This window comes from Phascolarctos cinereus, unplaced genomic scaffold, assembly GCF_003287225.1.
Source record: "Phascolarctos cinereus isolate Bilbo 61053 unplaced genomic scaffold, phaCin_HiC Scaffold_8;HRSCAF=390, whole genome shotgun sequence".
Taxonomy (NCBI): domain Eukaryota; kingdom Metazoa; phylum Chordata; class Mammalia; order Diprotodontia; family Phascolarctidae; genus Phascolarctos; species Phascolarctos cinereus.
In genome coordinates, this window is record NW_027556291.1 from 42,999,070 (window position 1) to 43,018,840 (window position 19,771).

The 19,771-nt window shown below is 41.7% G+C and overlaps 1 protein-coding gene across 1 annotated transcript in view; it reads left to right on the plus strand.

The window, feature by feature from the left end:
* The window catches only part of GPC3 (glypican 3), a 691,493-nt gene that overhangs the window by 238,260 nt on the left and 433,462 nt on the right, over nucleotides 1-19,771 (plus strand). The gene's annotated exons all lie outside the window — the stretch shown is intronic.

A 19,771-nucleotide genomic window follows, 5' to 3' on the forward strand; every position in this document is an offset into this window, starting at 1 on the left:
TAATCTTGCCATCACCTATAAATGTTCCACTTCTATCATCAAGAACACTGAAATTCCTTTATTTGACCTTAACTCCCTAAAATGCCATCTCTTATTGGGCCTTACCCCTTCTAAACCTATTTTTTGACATCACTGTGAAGTCCAACCCCTACCTTTTGGTACTTTCCCATAACATCATCCCTGCACTGGCTTCATTTCTCCCCTTTCCCAATCTCCTTCAACTCCAGAATCTAGCATCCCTTTCTCCTTCATGCTATTACTATTCACTCTTTGTGCCTTGCCAGATCCCCAACCTGGATATTCTGCCTCCTCTGCTCCTACTCCCAAATTGTTGGGCCAATGGATGGCACCATGCTGTGTATCCATTAGGTATTTAACAAAATCATTCTTTCTCTTATCTTCGGTCTCTCGATATCTACTGATTCCTTCCCTTCTAGTTAGCCCCAAGTTTCCCCTATCTTTAAAACAAACAAACAAGCCTTCCCCTCCCCTCTCTTACTGGACTCTACCATCCCCTCAGGGTCTCATGTAATTTCTTCCTTCCTTTTCTACTCCAAAATACTGGGGGGTGGGGCGTGTGTGTGTGTGTGTGTGTGCTATAGGATCGTATATTTAGATCTGAGAATGACCTTAGAGGCCATCAAGCCCAACGCCTTCATTTTATAGATGAGGACACTGAAGCCTAGAGAGGTTAAGTGGTTTACCCAAGGACACACAGGCAAGGGAGAGTTGGGATTCAAAGCTAGCTTGTCTGATTCCTCAAACTAGCACCCTTACCACTGTACTTACATTTCCCACTGTATCTTTCCCCCTTTCCCCTTCCAGATAGTCATCCCTTATAACAAAAATATTTTTTAAAGTGGAAAAAACTAAAATGTAAAACCAACACATTGAAATAATCTGATGTTATATGCAATATTCTGTACTTGTGAATCCCCACTTCAGTAAAGTAGCATGGGCTACATATCTTCTCATATCTCTTCTTTAGGGCTAAGCTCAGTCTTTATAAATTTGTATCATTCAATTTTGATTGCTTTGTGGTTGTTATTCTTTGTATTTGCGTTGTTGCAATCATCTAGTTTGTTTTGCTGGTTCTGTTTATTTCACTTTGTGTCAGTTTATATAAGCCTTTTGATGATTCTCTGAATTTATCATGTTCATCCTATCTTACAGCAAGGTAATATTGTATATTATGTGCATCGCTGCAATTTGTCTAGCTGTTGTCCAACCAATGGTCATATCCTTTGTTTCCTGTTCTTTGCTATCACAAAAGTACTGCTATGAATATTTGTGTATATGGAGCTACTTTAAATTTTTGATATTTTGGGGATATATGCCTAGCAATGCAATTGCTTGGTCCAAGGGGATTGATATTTTAATCACTTTATTTGCATAATTCCAAATTGCTTTCCAAAATGAGGGTACCAATTCATAGCTCCAGCAATGCATTTGTATGCCTGCCTTTCCACAACTCCTCCAGCACTGACTATACACCACTTTTGTTATCTTTGTAAATTTGCTGAGTGTAAGGTGAAATCTCAAGGTTGTTTTTATGTGCATATCTCTTATTATTAGTGTTTTGAGGTATTTTCATATAGTTGTTAACAGCTTGGAAGTCCATTTATTCATATCCTTTGACCACTTCCCTTCTTGTCCTTAGATTTATGTTCATGCAAAAGCCTTTCAATTTCATATAATCAGAATCATCCACTTTGCCATTTATTTGGTTAAGAATTTAACCCCTACCCATGCGTGTGAAAAGCATATTACTTGCTTCTATTTTAATTTATTTGTGGTATGATTTTGTAATAGAGTGAACCATGGTATCCACTGATAGAGAGCTGGCCTTGGAGGCAGGAAGACCTCAGGTCAAGTCTTGCCTGACATCTACTGGCCTACTTAACTTCACCTTGCTCTAAGGTGACTCCTTAAGACTGTAAATTACAGAAAAATTGTCAACCTGCATTGGTAAAGGGAGTTTTCTCATCTAGGAGTTCCCTATATTATTCAAAATTTGAAAACCTGTCCTTATGATTTTTAATATTCTAGTCATATGTCCATTTTGACTTTATCATGGAATATGATGTAAGATGTTGTTATAAGCCTAATTTCTTCCAGACTGCTTTCTAGTTGTCCTAACAGTTCTTATAAAACAGATTTTTTTTGGTCTAGGTAATATGTGCTTTCATGTTTATCAAATGCTGAATTATTGAGTTCAGTTGTTTCTAATTCTTACTCTTCTAGTCTTTTCCATGGACCTACTTACCTTGTTTTAAACCTATACCAAATGGTTTTGATGATCAATGTTTTGTAATATATTTAGAGGTCTGACAGTGCTGTTCTCCCTTCATTCTTATTTTTTTTTCATTATTTCCTTTGATATTCTTCTGTTCCTTCAAACGATCCCTTTGGTAGGTTGATTGGTATAACATTAAATCTGTAAATTAACTTTGGTATATTGTCATTTTATTATCATATTTTCCATTTTTATTATATTGCCATGGTCCAGCCATGAACATTGAATATTTTTCTAGCTATTTGAGTTGTTCTTTATGTCTTTAAGGGATATTATATGATTGAATCTACATGAGTGTTAAGAATGCTTTGGTAATGAGACTCCCAAATATTTTAAATGTTTAGTATTTATTGTGAATGGTGCTTCCCTTTCTATTATTGACTTCTAAATTTTGTTATAATTATATATAGAATTGTTGTTGATTTTTGTGGATTTATTTTGTAGCCTGAAATTTTATTGAAATTCTTAATTTTTACAATTGAGTTGTTTTCTTATTCTTTGCGATTTTCAAAGCAAACCATCATGTGATCAGAAAGTAGAGATAGTTTTGTCTCCTTTTTGCCTATCTTTTTACCTTTAATTTCTTTTTTTCTTGTTATTGCTATTGTTAACATTTATACAACTATGTCATATAATAGCCAGAAAAGGGGGTACAGTTGTTTCGCTCCTTTATTGACCTATGGTATCTTAATTGACAAACCTGATGATCTTTAATCAGACCTCCTCCTCCTCCTCAGTCTCTCTAGCATCTGACTTTGTTGATCATAATTTCCTCCCGGATACTTCTTCCTTTCTCCCCAGTCCAATCCATCTTCCACATAGCTGTGAAAACTATTTAACTGAAGTATGAGTCTAGCCATATTGTGCCCCTGCTCATGCTCAATAAACTTCACTAGCTCCCCATTACCTCTAGGATAAAAAATAAACTCCTCTGTCATGTAAAGCCCTGGTTCTGACTTACCTATCCAGGATTACTATACCTTATTCCTCTTTCCACAATCTGTGATTCAGCAAACTGGTGGTCTTATTGTTTATTCCTCTTATAGAATGTTTCATCTCTTACCTCTTTGTCCTTGCATAGGCTGTCCTTACTTGCCTGGAATACACTCTGCCCATCTCTCAGAATCTGTTCTTTAAGGCTCAGCTTAAGATCCGCTTTGTCCACCAGGACCTTCCTAATCTAAGCTGCCCTTGTGTCATTTTTGTATTTGCCTACCTAGGTATCTATTGTCTCTTCGGGTAGAGTATATAAGCTCCATGGTACAGTGCTTGTATTTCTCAGTGCCTGGCACACAGAGTGGTTCTTAAAGCTCACTGGTTGATCATTTTGTGTACATTCTCTCTTATGCCTCACAATAATCCTACAAAGTAAACGCAACGAGGTATTATTATCTTCATTTCATAGATGAGGACAGTGGGGGTGGCGGGAGTGACTTGCCCAGGGTCACACAGCTGTTGTCAGAAATGGGTTTTGAACCCAGGCCTTTCTGACTTCAACTTCAGCACGTGGTGTACTTTCCCTTACTGCCTCATGGTACTGAAAATGCCCAATGACATCTTACCACCTCTGTGAACTTCCCCTTAATTTACAATTGTGCTTTCTTTTTGAGTTCTGAAATACATACAAAGAGAATTCTCATAGATCTGATCAACTTGGCATTCTGAGAAGAAAACAAATTGTTACTTTGAGATAGTGTAGGCAAATTAGAGCAGTTTTGGATATAAAATTTTACATGAAATAACTATTTCAGATTGCAAGCGGTGGGGGTAGAGAGAAAGATAAAGTGAGAAGAGGGCACAAAAAAGGAAGAATGCATAAACTCTTTATCTGATTAATTTGGGAAATCATCGGGGATGCTGGCTTCTGTCTGTAGGATGTGATGGCTCAGGCTTGAGCTGAGTGACAGGTAGCATTAAGTCACCCAGAGCGGTTAAGTCATTCAGTTTGCAAGCATGGCACTTGATCTGCCAAGAACTTTGCAGAATAGTGCAAAGAGGGAAAAGAAGCCCATTGAAAGAACAGAATATCCAGCAACTATGACCATATAAGAAGAAGTTACAAAAATTTAAAACAAATTTGTAAAATTGGTAAAAAACTTTGCAACAAAAAGTCACAAATCCATAAAGTGATGAAAAGTCATTATATTTTGTGCATTTAAATTTATGTACATATAAATAGCCCCTAAACAAGTTTAACTGTTTGTATTGATATTCGATTTTGAGTTTCTAATAAATCATTAAAAATACATACATTACCTCATAAAGTGCTTAAGGTCTACCTGTTCAAGCTACACTGTTAGTGAGGGACCCTTTCTCCTTTGATCATTGCATAGTTAAGAGCTTCCTAGCCTCATGCAATGTTTTCACTGGGACAGGTGTTGGAGGAGTCATCAATGCTGCTGTGGAGGGATCACTGGGTTTAGAGGCAGATGACCTGAGAGCCCATGCCAGCCCATCCATTTGGCTCCCATGTCACCTTGGAGGAGTCACTTGACCTTTCTAAGCTTTGGTGATTTCAAGAGCCAAGTGTAGCACAAAGAGCCCTGGATTTCTCACCCAGAGGCCTGAACCCCACATACAATGTGGATCTGCTGTTGGCTTACTCTTTGACTTTGGAGAAGTCCTTTTCCCAATTTGGGTTTCAGTTTTTCCCTCATGAAGTGAAAAGATGGAATAAAATTATTTCTCAGGTCCCTTCGGTGATTCTGAGTGTTGCTAGCACCTCCTAGTGTACATAGGATCACAGCTCTAGAGTTGGAAGGGGCCTCGGAGGCCATCTGGTCCACCTCTTAAACTTACAGGTTAGGAAACTGAGGATCAGATCACATACCTAGTAAGTTCACAGACAGGATTTGAACCTAAGTCGCGTAACTATAACTCTGACACTATGTCTACTGTGCTCATGTGTTGTAGCTTAAATCATCCAAAGTTTTGAGCTAGTTTCAATGAATCTCAAAGGAAATATTCAGAAGTAGCCCGTTCCTCTGTCAGAATTTTCATCATTTGCCTAGAACAGGGTGGGGAACCTACAGCCTCGAGGCCACATGTGGCCCTCTAGGTCCTCAAGTGCAGCCCTTTGACTGAATCCCTTTGGATTCCTTGAAGCTTGGATTCAGTCAAAGGGTCTCACTTGAGGACTTAGGGGCCTCAAGGCTACAGGTTCCCCATCCCTGGCTAGAACATTTTAGGCCAATGGAGAGAATGGGCTGGTTTTCACATGACAACATGTAGTCTGGAACTACTTTGGAAAATAATGTAGAGTAGAGCTAGGTCACTTTGAAGGTACAGGCAATGCCGTGGCTTCCGACAATCAAAAAGAAAGCTTTGTTTTCAAGTTACTTTGGATAGATTCAAGGATGTGTAATTTCATCAGTGTGGTTTCTCCAACTACTGACATAGTGTGCTACCCTTCCATAGCTTAGTTGCTGTGATGAACCTGTCTCAATTTAGCTAAGCTGTTCTTTGGGCAACAAACATACATCCAGTCCTCCACTGCTTGGCTTGTGTTCGCTGGCATGCCTCTGAGAGCCCGGGGTCACCTCCACGCCAACATGCATCAAAGTAGGGCTTTAGTGGAAGTTTAAATTACATGCAGTGTAAATAAAATTCCACTAAAGAATAACAATAACCCTCCACTTGAATTGCCCTTTGATGCCTCCCTGTGGTGGAGAGGTGACCCTGGATTCTTGAAGGCTCTAATTCTCCTGGGACACCTTTCCTGTTTTTCACAATGTTCCAGATATCCCTGACTAAAGCTCAGCAGTCACATCTGCCAATTCTCGGTGTACCTGAGGAGATTGTGGATCTGGGCCTTGAACATACCAGCGGTGACTGGGTGCTCTCATTGCCCTGCTTATATTGGATTTAAACTCCTTGTTCACCATTTTTGTTCTCTCATTTCCAGGCTAGAGGCAGAGAAAATGGGAGCAAATGTGAGTTGAGTAGTGTAGCCTCCTCTTTTTTATCCTTTATTGTTGTTCCCGCCACCCAAGCAGTGGCTATATTGCTTCTTTGAACATCCCCCCCCCCCCCCCCCGCCATATACTTAAAACAACAACAACAACAACAATAACCACTTTGTTGTTTTCATTGTTTTCTTTGTGGCATCAGGGACTCTTGAATAACTTAAGAATAAGGGAAGAGGGGGCAGCTAGGTGGCAGCTAGGTGGCGCAGTGGATAGAGCCCTGGCCCTGAATTCAGGAGGACCTGAGTTCAAATCCAGCCTCAGACACATAACATTTGCTAGCTGTGTGACCCTGGGCAAGTCACTTAACTCCGTTTGTCTCACCCAAGAAACCAACCAACATGTCACTGGATCCTTACACCAATCCTATGAGGTATGTAGCACAATATTATTTTCCAGTTTTATATATGAGAAAATGGAGACCCAGAGAAGAGGTGAAGTGATTTGTTGTTCAGTTGTTTTCAGTTGTGTCCAACTCTTGGCATAATGATACCCAAGTTTTATGTAGGCTTTAAAGCTTATGAGCACATTACACACAAAATATTTCATTTGAACCTCCCGGCAACCCTCAGAGATACTTGTTGTTTTTAAGTCCTGTCTGACTCTTCATGACCCCCTTTGGGGTTTTCCTGGCAAACATACTACAGTGGTTTAGCATATCCTTCTCCAGCTCATTTTACAGATGAGGAAACTGAGGCAAACGGTGTTAAGTGACTTGCCCAGGGTTACACAGCTAGTAAGTGTCTCAGGCCAGATTTGAACTCACAAAAATGAGTCTTCCTGACTCCAGGTCCAGCACTCTATCCAAGCAGCGCCACCTAGCTAAAAAGTGGCAAAGGCATAATGTGAACTCAATACCTTTTACTCAATTTCCAGTGCTCTTCCTCTCTCCTTCACCCCACCCCATACTTCACCAAGTTCAGGTATTACTTTAAAGAGGGATTTATAGTCCCTGGATATATGAAGGTCTTCTGGGTTGTATTTAAAAGAAAACTAGTTGAGATAGTTGCCAGTAAGATAATCTAGTATGTTCTGTACCACATGCAACATGTTGTTCACCCTTCAAATTCTGTATTGTCTCTGTTCTCAAGATAATGTAAGAACATTTTCTGATTTCTCTTTGGAGTATACCAGCCAGCTTGAAACAATTTCTTCTCATAAGGTCATAGATTGAGAGCTAGAAGGAGCCTTAGAGATCACTGAGTCCATCTCCCTTATTTTACACAAAAAGAAACAGAGACAGATTAAGTGAGTTGCCCAGAGTCACACAGCCAGGAAGTGTCTGAGGCCAGTTCTGGAATGAGCTCTTCTTGACTCTAAGTCCAAATGCCCTATCCATTATTACAACACTGCTTTCTGAGCTCACCTGCTTCTTAGAATTTTTTTTTTTAACCAGACCTATGATTTCATGATTATAGAGAGCTTCTGGCAAGGAACTTCCTGTACCAAGCACAGATCAATCCCTGTTCTGCAACTTAGTCTTAAGAGAGTTATCTGGGATGCTCAAAGGTGACTTGTCCAAGGTAGGATTTGAACCTGGGTCTTTGTAGCTCCCAGGCCTCCCTAGCCATTATGTCCCACTGCCTCTTGGTTGTAGCATTATTGTCTACATATATCTTTTCAGCCACTTTTATGTCTTCCTTGTACTTTGATGAACCTATAGCTACACTGGAACAGGTCACACACATTCATGCCTTTTCATAAGGATTTCTTAGTGATTCTCGTCCATCTCCCTCACGTAAACCCTTCATAGGGGAGCCACTCAGAACACTGGAGGCATTTTCTGTGTCTCTTAGTATGTGTTGTGGAAACCACTACAGCATTTGGGCTGTCTATCTGTTATCCCTCCTCCTTGTTACATGATGACTTCACCTACTTTTCTGATATTCCATGCCTTTCATTCCACTGTTCAGGCACAAGTCCCTGTTTATAACATGCGGCAGCCTGCTTACATGCATCAGGCATCTTCCCATTGCCCTTTGGGTCATTTGCAATTTGGATCCTTCAGTGATGATGATGTGGTGTTGAGCATTGTTTTTTAGTGGGAGAGAGCTAGATAACTATTTTTCACATTTTCACATTTTCACAATGGTATTAGGGTTCAGAATATGCTATTCAAGAGTGGCAAGCTAATTTGCATGACTGTCTATAATAGAACCTTTAGAAAACAGGTTTTATTTTTCAGTGCATAGTATTTGTTTTATGGGTTCTTAGAAAAGTGGGATGGAAAAATGGTTTGAGCCATGATCTGTTTTAGCTAGCTTAAGTTGGGCTGTTCAGAATGGAAGCTAAAAAGTTTCCCTTGAATCACCCTCCCTTGACCTTGACCAAGCGGTGCCCCAGGAATTTAGAACTTGGACTATCTGTGCCCATTATGCCTTTATTTAATGTTTAGTTTGAGCCAAACCTAAGCAGACTCAGAGCCTTTGGTGGTTTTCCATGGAAATGGCCACTTTACATGGATTGTGGTGAGGAGCAACCCATTCAGAGCTGCTACCAGGCAGGTGTGTAGTGTGGGCTTTACAAATGCCACAATCTTTGAGGATTATGCAGCCTTTGGAAACATTCACCATTTCTGAAGAGTATATAAATGGGTTCTGATTGGAGAGAGCGGCATGCTTCTTGTCAGCTAAGGTTTTGAAAACATTCCATTATCGTCATGTCAGAAGCTTGCAATTGGCCCAGGCTTTGGCTAAAGGTGCCATTTTGTAGAATGCTCATGAAAGACTGTGGATTATTTCATTCCCTCTCCTCTTGGAATAAGTTCTTCTCTTTGTACCTTTTCTCATAAAAATAATCCTGCTGCTTCCGTGCATTATTATGATTAATAATAGTTAATATTTATGTAATACTTACTACGTGCCCAGCACTGTACTAAATACTTCATAATTATTAGCTCATTTGATCCTCACAACAGCTCAGGAGGTACTATTATTATCCCCATTTGACAGATGAGAAAACTGAGGCAAATAAAGGTTAAGTGACTTGCCCTGAGACACACAGTTAGTAAGCATCTGAGGCTGGCAGGTCTTCCTAATTCCCGGCCCAGTGCTGTGTCTGCTGCCAGCACCTAGCTTTCCTGTTACTGCCTGTGTGGTGACCTGCTTCAGAGTAGTTATTACACACGCTCAGATCATAGGTCCATCAAAGTGTGTAAGTGCAAGGAATCCATAAAAGTGTCTGAAGAGGTATATGTGGACAGTGATTCTAAGAATGAGAGGCAGTGTGATATAGTGGCTAATATATAGGCAGCTAGGTGGCACAACTGTGTACTGGGCCTGGAGTCAGGAAGACTCATCTTCCTGAGTTCAAATCCAGCCTCAGACACTTACTAGCTGTGTCACCCTGGGCAAGTCACTTCATCCTGATTGCCTCCTATTTCCTCAAATGTAAAATGAGCTGGAGAAGGACGTGGCAAACCACTCCAGTATCTGTGCCAAGAAAACCCAAATGGGGTCACAAAGGTTGAACACAACTGAACAACAGTCACTGAACAACAAAAATAACAAGACAGAGGATAAGGTGAAAGTACTTAGGGAATGATCCTCTACATTTCAGGTCATCAGGAGCAACGAAGCATCCTTTAAGTTTAAAAAAGAAATGAAAGAGGAAGGCAAGAGTTCTGCCACTTAACCACACATATAGAAAGAAGGAAAAGACCCATGCATACAGAGGTCACAGCCAGCTCTAGAGTAGGGGGAAGAGAATGTAAAAATGCATGCTCAACAGCCTTTTCAGTTGAATCTGTGTTATTAACATTTTCTCCTTCACTTTCTTAAGTCTGGACAATCAACAAAACACTCAATCGTGGTGCCTTGATTCGTGGTGATTTCTGAGGTACAAAAGCTTACTCTGAAAATATACCAGTCATCTCTCTCACAAGCTATTTCCAGCTGACTCTGGCACATCCCTGAGTAGTTATCCCTTAGTAGCACTAACATAAAGAATCGTGGGTTTCAGTCACGTTCTATCACTCTCTGTCAAATAAGGGCCATGTAATGGATAGCACATGAGTGACCGAGTCACAACACCAGAGTTTGAATCTTGGCTCCAACACTACTGTTTATTAACCATGTGACTTGGGCACATTCCTTTACCTCGCCATGCCTCAGTTTCATCATCTGCCAAATGGGGACAATAGCATTTGCCTCTCATCTACAGAGTGGTATGATGGATAGAGTGCTGCATTTGGAGCCAGGGAGACCTAGGTTAGAATCCTGCAAAGCCTGACACTTACTATCTGGGTGACTCTGAGAAAGTCACTGAACTTTCCCTAGCCTCAGATTCTTCATCTATAAAATGGGGATAATAATGGCACCTACCTCCCAGGTTTGTTGTGAGCACTAAATTAGTTCATGTACATCAAAACTATACAACTCTATGTAGATGTCATCATTACTGAGTTCCTTATATTAGCTCTTTATACACAAACTTCAATTCTATAGGCCTTCACCAAATGCCCAGTATCTACCAGTAGGCTAAGCTTGTCACTGGGGAAGAAAAAGATGAAAGAACAAGCCTTCAAAGTGTTTATGATTCAATAAGAGAGCTATGTATACAAAGGAGAGTGGGATGGATGCAGCCCTTGGTGTGGTAAAAAGCACCCTGAATTTGGAGCAAAAGGACCCGAGGTCACATCCAACCTCTGCTACTCACCTGTGGGACCTTAAATGAGTCATGTATCCTCTATGGGTCTCAGTTTCCTTCTCTGTAAAATGAAAGAGTTATAGCAGATGATCTATGAGGTCCCTTCTTGATTGATGAGCCTATGAGTACGGAGTTAGATGACGTGGTCTCCTGAATCCCCCTTCTGGCTCTATATGTTATGGTCCTAGAGATCAGGACAGAGTACTCTAGGAAAATGTGATGGTTGGAGATCAGGCAGTGCCTCATGGGACATCAGAAGAGCCTAGGTTTAGAGATGGAAGAGACTTTAGACACCATCTTGTCCACCCTCCCACCCCCAACCAGATGGGGAAACTGAAGGTTAGATAGATGAAGTTATTTGGCCAAGTGACTCCTGGCCTGGACAGAAGACAAGGAGGATTTCAAGAGATAAATGGAAGTAGGTGTGGGCATGGTGCTTTTCAGGAAAGGGAGAGGGCCTGTATACTCACAACTCTCCAAAAGGAGGTTTCCTTTGTGATTCAGGAAAATCACACAAGTGTACTGGGGTTATTTCCACAGCAGCCCCTAGGCCAGGAGTGGGGAACCTGAGGCCTTGAGGCCACACATGGCCCTCTCAGTCCTCAAGTACAGCCTTTTGACTGAGTCCAAGTTTTACAGAACAAATCCTTTTATTAAGGGGATTTGTTCTGTGAAGTTTGGATTCAGTCAAGGGTTGTACTTGAGGACCTAGGGGGCCACATGTGGGCTCGAGGCCACAGGTTCCCCACCCCTGACCTATGCTTTGCCATGTGTGTGCCTGTATTTGTATATATATGTATGTGTGACTGCTTCCAGCCTGCTTACTGTTTTCTTGATTAAAAACGTAGAGCCCTGGCAATGCTAAATAGTGACTAATGGAGGCAGTGCTGAAGGTGGCTACTCCACTCATGCCCCAAAAGGGTCAGCAGGACAACTGGCATTCCAAAGAAAAACAGAGCAAAAAGACTTGCTGTATTTGGTGTAGAAATTTAGTTTGAATTAAAGAACATACTTCCAAGACCTCTGAAGGGGAGTTTTGGTGACCTTGCACTAGCTCCTCTCTGCTTTTAGCTTTCTTTTTCATACTATTCTCTCGTGGAGCTGGCTGAGGACAAGGTTCCCAAATTCACTCAGTCTTATTGCTTTTAGGAGAGGGCCAAATGCTTTCCACGTGTGGCACTGTGGCAAGAGCACAGGCTTGGAAGTCACAAAAGCCTGGAGGGGTGGCACAGTGGATAGAGCACTGGGCCTGGATGCAGGAGGACCTGAGTTCAAATCTAGCCTCAGACCAGACACTTGACACTTACTAGCTGTGTGATCCTGGGCAAGTCATTTAACTCAGATTGTCTCACCAAAAGAAAAAACAAAACAAAACAAAACAAAAAAAGCCTGGAGGGGATCCTAGGCCTAGCCCTGGAATGAATTCATCCTGTGATGTTGGGCTGCTCACTTCTTCATTCTGGGCCTTATTTTGCTCATCAGAAAAATGATGGATTGGACTGAACACTTTCCAGGTGCCTGATATTTTGATCTGGACCTGTGGCTACGTTGATGTAACTGCTAACTTCCCTGCATCTGCTCTGTAACTTCTAAGGTAGTGGCCAGAGAAATTAAGTGAATTAAGTGAACGCGGCCCCGCAGGCAGTCTGTGTGAGAAAGCAATCCTGAAAGCAAGGCTTTCCTCATCTTGAGGCCAGTGCTCTGTTGACAACCCTGTTGCATCTCAGGTGGCACCTCCAGGAAAATGTCGGCTCCCTGAGGAGAGGGACTCGCTTTCATTTTTGTCTTGTATCTTTAGCCCAGCACAGTCCCTTGCACACAAGAGCATTGGTCTTGGAGTCAGAAAGAACTGAGTTCAGTACCCACTTGAGGCATTCACTAGCTGTGCGATCCTGGGCCAGTCACTTAACTCTCTCTTAGCCTCAGTTTCCTCATCTGTAAAATGGGGATAATAATGGAACCTACTACACGGGATTATTGTGAGGATCAAACAAGCTCCGAGTGAATGCTATGTGTACTTATTATAGCTGCTAATAAGGATCAAATGAGATAATATTTGTAAAGTGCTTAGCACATAATAAGCACATCATAAATACTTATTCCCTTTTCCTTCCCTTCCCTAATAACTGCATGTTGGATTGAATTGTACAGAATTCCCACTCCAAGTCCTGCGATCTCATGATTTGAAGATCTTCTCCCCTTTTGAGTCTTTAAAAACTCCAGAGGAATATCTTCTCTCCTAATCAAAAGCTTATCCTCTGAACATGCCTGCAGTTTGAGAGGAGAAGTGTCACATTTGCCCTCCTCTCTCTCTCTCTCAAAGGTCCGAGGCGGCAATCCTCTTTGGAGTGGAGGCCATTAACCCCAAACCCTGACAGCCAATGGTGGAACCATACTTAGGCACAGATGGGGCCCTTGCAGCCTTGCCCTATTGGGGCAGGGGTCAGGAAAGGAGGAGGCCCAGCATGCTGGGCCAGGAGGTTTCTGGGGACAATGGGCTGGAGGTGGGGGTGGGGTGACAGCCTTGTCAAGTTTTCCCAGGGGGATGAGGGTGAGGGGTGGTCCTGGAATTTCATCTCCTGTCACTGGTTGTAACAATAAATGCCTGTTTTGCCTTCCTGAAAAATGATTCCTAGATAATGATTTCCTTTCCTTTTTTTCCCCCCAGGATGGGAGGGGGAGGTTGAAAGAGGTGGAGATTTTAAAAAGAAATATGAGCAATAGCTATTTAGGTCTTGAGATTGTAATGTTTTTCCCCTCCAAGAGGCGAGAGAGCCTTATTTGAGTTTTGCATGAAGATACCGTTAAAACACCCCCATTTAAAGAGCAGCAACCAGAAACTCAGAAGGAGAGATTGCCGTTGAAATAGAAACTCCAACACATTTTGTGCATTTCAGTGCTCATTAAACTCCTAAGTAGCTCTGGTGCGCTAATTGTAATAAGAACCTTAGTGTTGCAGTTGGGAGTTGGGAGGCAGGGGTGTCCTGCAGTTAGATTTGCTCCTTTAGTGTTGTGGGAAGGAACACTTCATCTGGGCTACGTGTAGGGAACTTGGAGAGTTTCTTTGCTACCCAGAGACCTCCCTAAAGCTGCTGTGGTATGCAAGGAATGGGGAAGGCCACCAGTGCTTGGGGCAAATCCCCTGTGGAAGAGTGATGGAAAGATAGAGACAAATGTCCCCCAGCATAAGGAGGTATGGATGATGAATTGGGCTCTGCTCTGTGGCAGGAGTCTGATAAAGTAATCACAGATCTATTGAGGTAAATAAAATCCCACATTTGAAACGATACATACTTATTGTTAAAGAAAGGAAGGAGCTGTGAATGTGGAGGATGGGAATTCCTTCTTCCTTGGATACAGGCCCCCCTCCTCTATGTCTTAGTGAGATGTTGTAGCCTCCAAAAGCCAGTGCCTTCTAGCCACAAGCCCCTCCACCTTTAGCAAAGTTGATCTTCATAATTCATTCCATAAGACTCAGTATTTTATAGGATCCCAGACCTAGAGCCGAAGGGGGCTTAGTGGTCATCTCTTCCCCCATTCCCCCATTTTACAGCAGAGGGAATTGAGGCCCAGGGAAGAGCTATGTAGCAGAGCTGAGATTTGAACCTGGGTTCTCTGACTCCAAATGCACTCAGTATTTTTTCCATTGGGCTGCACATTTGATGGCTTTCTAAGCTTAGTAGGCTCTATCAAAGCCTGCCTCCTACTGGCATAATTTTTCAAGAGGTCAGGGTGATTAAAGGGTATGAATAGACAGTTTTTTCCCTTTCATTCATTCGTTCATTTTTTTTTTATTTTGAGTTCCAAATTCTCTCCACCCCTGCCCCAACTCATTGAGAAGGCCAGAAATATGATACTCATTATATAGATGAAGTCATGCAAAAGATATTTCCACATCAGAATAGGCAGTTTTCTAAAGAAGAAATATAAGATATCAATAGCCATATGAAAAAAAAAAGATGCTTCAAATCAGTAATAATTAGAGAAATGCAGATTAAAGCAACTCAAGTTCTACCTCATAACTTTTGTGTGATTGGCCAAATTATAAAAAAGGAAAATGACAAATGGTGGAGTGGCTTTGGGAAAAGAAGCATATTAATGTACTATCTGATGGAGCTTTGAAATGGTGGAGCCATTCTGGAAAGCAATTTAGAACTATGCCGCTGGAGTTACTAAACTGTTACATCCCTTTTGACCCAGAAATGCCACTATGGGGCCTGTGCCTCAAAGAGATCAAAAAGCAAAAGGACTTATATGTACAAAAATATTTAAAAATAAAGATTAAAAATGCCTCTTTTTATAGTAGTGAAGAGTAGTACATAAGCAAAGGAAGCAAAGAAACTAGGGGGGGGGGTCATCAGTTGGGGAATGACTGAATAACTTATGGTAGATGAATGGAATGTAATTCTAGTCTGCTATATGAAATGATAAAAAGGATAATTTTGGAGAAACCTTTAGAAGACTTGCATGAACTGATTCAGGGTGAAGTGAGCAGAACCAAGAAAACAATTTATACAATAAGAACAACACAGTAAAAACAACTTTGAAGTACATAATAACTCTGATCAACACAATGACCCACTATGATTCCAAAGGACTGATGATAAAGAACTCCTGACAGTGGTGATGGACTTAGGGTACAGAATGAGACATATTTTTTGGGATATGACCAATCTGACAATTCATTTTGCTTGACTACATATACATATATGTATGTGTGTCTGTGTATGTATATGTGTTTTTAGGGTTTTGTTTTTCTTCATTTTTTCCCCCCAGTGGTAAGGGGTGTGGTGGGAGGAAGAGAAAAGTTGATTTCCATTGCAAAAAATAAAATTTAATAAAAAATAGGTCATTACCCCCTCCGTGTAAAAATGAGGCACGGGAAAAGAATATATAAATTTTTTAAAAACTCTAAGCATTTATTAAGCAGGTAACCATTGATTAAGCATTTATTGTATGCCTGGTACTATGATAGGTGCTGGAGATGCAGACACAAAAATGAAATGATTTTTGCTGTCAGGAACATATATCATGTTGGAGCAGACAATATGTATGCATATATACAAACAAAATAGCAACAAAGTGCCTAAGAAGAATACTAGTAGTTAAGAGGGGATGAGGAAAAGCTTCAGATAGAAGGTTGTCCTTGAGCTGAATCTTGAAGGAAACCAGGGATTATTAGAGGTAGAGGTGAGAAGGGAGGGCATCTCGGGCAGGGGGGATGGCGAGTGCAAAGGTACAGAGATGGGAAAGGGAATGCCATATATAAGAAACTGTAAGATGGCTAGTTTGCCTGGATCATAGAGTGTACAAAGGGGGATAATGTGGAATAATGCTGCAAAGGTAGTTTGGGGCCAGGTTGTTAAGTGTTTTAAAACGCCAAAGACAGGAGCTCCTAGATCACTCAACAAGCATTTTTAAAACACCTACTACTTGCCAAGAACTGAGAATACGAGCACAAAAATGAAATGGCCACTGACTCAAGGAGCTTATATTCTATTGGACAATACAATGTGTAAGTATGTAGGGATGTATAAAATACAAACTTGATACAGGAGAATTAGCAGCTGAGGAAATCAGGAAGAGCTGGCACAAGATTGATCTTGGGCTGAATCTCAAAGGAGAAGAGGGATTCTAAGAGGTAAGTTCCAGGCAGACATACAGGAATAGCCCATTCCTAGGCACAGAGGGGGGAGATGAAATGTCCTGTGAGGGGAATAAGAGGAGAGCTAGTTTGTCTAAAAAAAATCATAGGGTATATAAAGAAGAGTTGTGTGTGGTAAGGCAAGAAACGTAAGTTGGGGCCAGATTGTAAAGGGTTTTAAATGCCAAACAGAACAGTTTATGTTTGATCCCAGCAGGAATAGGGAGCTAGTGAAGTTTATTGAGCAGAGGAACAATGTGGCTAGTTGTGTGGAAGATGAGTTGGAATGATGTGAAATTGGGTAGAAAGGAAGTGGTTGAAATAGTCCAAGGTTTAAGGCAAGGTTTAAGGTCCTGAGCCAGGGCCATGGCACTGTTTGTAGAGAAAAGAGAATGCATATGAGAGGTGTTATGGGGCTAGGAAGGACAAGATTTGGCAACTGATTGGATTTATGGAGTGAAGAAAGGTGAGGAGTCAAGGGTGACAGGGAGGTTTCAGAACCTGGGTGCCTGGAAGGACAGCAATGCCATTAATAAGTGCTAATCCTTCTCCAAAAGCTCTGGGATCAAATCGAAGCTCCTCCCTTTGACATTAAATGCTCTTCACAACCTGGTTCCTTCCTTTAGTTTTAGTCTTTTAAGAAGTTACTCCCTCTCAGGAATCCTGCTGTCCAGCTGTTGGGAGATAAGCCACATGGAATGCAGTCTTAGAGGATCACAATTAAGGGCTGTTGAGATGGTCTTAACATACCCCTTATTGAGCTTTGGGCCTTTGATTTCTATACCATTGTTATCTTCAGATAGATAACCACTCCCCCACCCCCCATTTTCCTTTGTCTCAAAGCAAAGCAGTAAAGCAAACCCAACCAATTCAGTGCCCATATTTTATGGTGTATGAAACATTTCATGCCCATAGTCCTGACCTCTCCAACAAAAAGAGGGTGGCATGCTCTATAAATGTTAGCTACTAATAGTGATGATTATTATGGTACATTTCCTCACTTCATCTCTTTGGCCAAGATTACTTATTATAATTACGTAGTGTTCACTTACATTGGGGTAGATATGATATATGTTGTTTCTCTAGTTCTACCTATGTCACTCTGTCTTGGTTCATACAAGGTGGAGGGAAGGGAATGAGCATTTATGTACTGTCTAGTATGTGCCAGGCATGGTGCTAAGTGCTTTTTTTGCAATTAATATCTTATCTGATCTTTACAACAACCCTGGGAGGTAGGTGCCATTATCATCTCCAATTTATCATTGAGGAAACTGAAGCAGATAGAGGTGAAGTGATTTGCCCAGGGTCACAGAACCAGGAAGTGTCTGAGGCTGGTTTTGAACTCAGGTTTTCCTGACTCCAGGCCCAGCACTCTGTACACAGCATCACTTAGCTGCTTCCTGTAGTAATAGCCAGTGTTTGTTCTATAATATTTATACATTTTATCTCATTTTATCCTCATTATCCTGTGAGATAGGTGCTGTTATTATCCCTGTTTTACAGATGAGGAAACTGAGGCAGAGAGCAGTTAAGTGAGTTGCCCAGGGTCACACAGCTAAGAACTGACTTCAGGCCTAGCACTTTATACTCTGCGCCACTTAGCTGCCTCCTATACTAATAGCCAGTGTTTATTCCATGATATTTATAAATTTTATCTCATTTTATCTTCACAACTCTGTGAGAGAGGTGCTATTATCCCCATTTTACAGATGAGAAAACTGAGACAGAGGTTGAGTGACTTGCCCAGGGTAACACAGCTAGGAAGTGTCTGAGGCCCCATTTGAACTCAGGTCTTCTTGGCTTCAAATCTAGTGCTGTACCCATTGCAAGCCTAGCTGCCTAATCTGAGTCTCCCCACTTTCCTCTAAATTCCTCATCTTCCCCATTTTTTACAGAGCAATATCCTGTTACAGTCCTGTGTCACCATATGTGCAGCACTTCCCTAATCAGAGGACACCCACCTTCCGAACCACTTCTTTCAGAAACAATGAAACAGAGACCCAGGAAAGGGAAATGACTCCTCCAAGTCGGGTGGGCAGATCCTAATGCAGATGGTTATAACATGCAGTATTCCATCCAGAATGCAGAGAGGAGGACAAAATAAAGTGCTAAGTGAGCTCCCAGGGGCAGTAACAGATGGCCATGAAGGGCCCTTTCAGCTGCAGAGCTACAATCTTAAGATATGTATATATCCCAGAATGCTTCTTCTGTGGGGCAGTTCTTTGGTGTGAACACATGCCTCATTTCCTTTATTTTACTAGGAAATTTCCCCAACTCCTTTTTATCCTGGGGCTATTCCAGACTCCAGGCCCCCTACCAGCTTCCCCTTGCATTAATAGCTTTCAGCAATCTATTTCAGGCCTGTAGTGCTCTGTGACCAATTGCATTGGGGAAAGGCTGTAGCATGGTATTAATTTTGCAGAACACTCCTCTCAACTTATGGTTTGCACAATGCTCTAATTAATATGCAGATCATCAGCTTGTAACGTCAGTCACCTTGGTGGCAGTCATGGAGCTTTTTTTTTTTAACTGTTCACTCCATAGACTCAGAAACCCAAAGATGATTATTTAAAAATCCCTTTCCTAGTTCCTAGAGTTAGACACAGTGCTGAGAGGAATATTACATTTGGCATCCTTTGAATGATGGCCTTTTGCTGCAAGGAAATGTGGATCCATCCCCTATTGGGAATTGAATGGCCCAGGAAAATTCTGGCTGCAGGCCATGGAGGCCCTCCTGGCTCTGGCAGGAGCAGATGCTTTGGAGGCCCCTTGCTGTTCCTGCATTTGACTTCCGGTTGAAAATTTATGTAACCTTGGGCCATGCAGCTCATCATCCCAGGGAGCACTTAGGGAGTGTTCCTGCCAAACCTGTTTGACACTCCAGTACTTCCCATCTGTCCCCTAGTGTAGAATCTCAGTCTGCCCCCAGCTCTCCATTTCTCTATTGGTTGGGAACAGTCCTCCTTCTGGGGGAGAGGGAGAGAGAGAGAGAGAGAGAGAGGAAGAGAGAGAGAGAGAGAGAGAGAGAGAGAGAGAGAGAGAGAGAGAGAGAGAGAGTGAGAGAGAGAGAGTGAGAATGAGAATATTGCCGTCTGGTGACCACCATACACAGATGGTCAAATGGTCGCAGGCAATCCCATTCATGTACATAAGGAACCCATGGTGCATAGCACCTCTTTATGGTAGGGCAGAACCTGATGTGGAGGAATGGACAAGTGA